Genomic DNA, 1,296 nt, shown 5'->3' with positions numbered 1-1,296 from the left:
GTGGCGGGACGCGAGGCGCAGCCGGCCGCCCCCTCGCCGCCCCAGCACAGCAGCGCCGCGCGTACGGGACGGGAAGGGAGAGAGAGAGAATGTGTTGATTCAGGCGACATTGTTCGCAGAGCAGGCGCGGGGCCCAACGCACACGCACACAGACCGACACACACACGAACGCACCACAACACGCCGCTGTAAAATCGCACAGCCCAGCGCATTCACCGTGTTATAAAACGTTCGTTCCGCAGGCTTCCGTGGGGGTAACACACCAACCACCACAACCAGCCTTCGAAGAGCCCCCTCCTGTCCGTTCACGTTGTCAACTAGCTCAGCTGGCGATCGCAATGGAGGGCTAAACTGTAAGAAGAGAGATATATCCCCCCCCTGTGCGGGGATGGCTACCACGTAGAGCCGGACTAGGCGCCGAGTGCGTCGGGGTTGACGACACCAGGACGCCGATAGGCTCACAGACCACCCCCGCGCTCTGCTCGTAAAGGGCGAGGGCGCGCGCCCCAGGGAGGGGTTGGGGGAGGGTGGGGGCGGTACAAGGAGGGGCGGCGGCGGCGACGCGGAGGCTGCCAGACTCCAGACGGACAAAGTGCGCCGTTTCGTTATTTGGCAGACGAGACGGACGAAACGAGACGGACGGTAATAACGACCTGTTTCTCTGGGGGTGAGTCTGTCGCGTCGGTGCGCCGCCCGTCGGGTCATCGCCCTCCCCCCCCCCCTCCACCCCCGCGTCCTGCGTTATCTGCGAGCACCTGGCCGAGGAGATCAGACGAGGAGGTGCGAGCAGCATCCAGCACATGGGGGGCCGCCCTGGAGGAGCGAGGGTGGGCCGACAGTGGGGTACGCTTACCACGGCACCTTGACCGCTATGGTAAAGCTACCCCAACAGACCACACCTACACCAGTGGTTGAACAAAGCCTGGTGTACAGCAGCACACGAGGAGTATGAAGCGCCGTGGAAGCAGTACCCTCCCCCACCTCCGACGCCGGGGTGCTTTCCTCATATGACGCCCCCAGGCGCTGCTCGGGTGACTCGGAGCCGAGCTATTTCCAGCAGCGGCAGCAGCAGCAGCCCCGTGCGCCGCGCGTGGCCCGGCGGCCTGCAGCCGCCCCAGCGCCCCGCGGCACCCCGCGGCCAGCCCGCGGCCTTCAAGGTCAAGGCCCGCGCTGCAGTGGTCGATCGCGGCACCCACCCGACACCACCCGCGCGCGAACGAGTGCCACAGTACTCTGTCCGCTTGTAGTCATGACGCTCCACGTATACGCATCAATGATGGTCTCAATATGTTTATA

General features: G+C 65.1%; 1 protein-coding gene across 1 annotated transcript in view; it reads left to right on the top strand.

The window, feature by feature from the left end:
* The window catches only part of LOC127749299 (ankyrin-2-like), a 13,629-nt gene that overhangs the window by 9,087 nt on the left and 3,246 nt on the right, over window positions 1-1,296 (top strand). The window lies entirely within an intron of this gene.

Source organism: Frankliniella occidentalis, unplaced genomic scaffold (assembly GCF_000697945.3).
Source record: "Frankliniella occidentalis isolate FOCC.00 unplaced genomic scaffold, Focc_3.1 Scaffold3, whole genome shotgun sequence".
NCBI classification, from domain to species: domain Eukaryota; kingdom Metazoa; phylum Arthropoda; class Insecta; order Thysanoptera; family Thripidae; genus Frankliniella; species Frankliniella occidentalis.
This window is presented reverse-complemented; position numbering and strand designations above follow the sequence as displayed.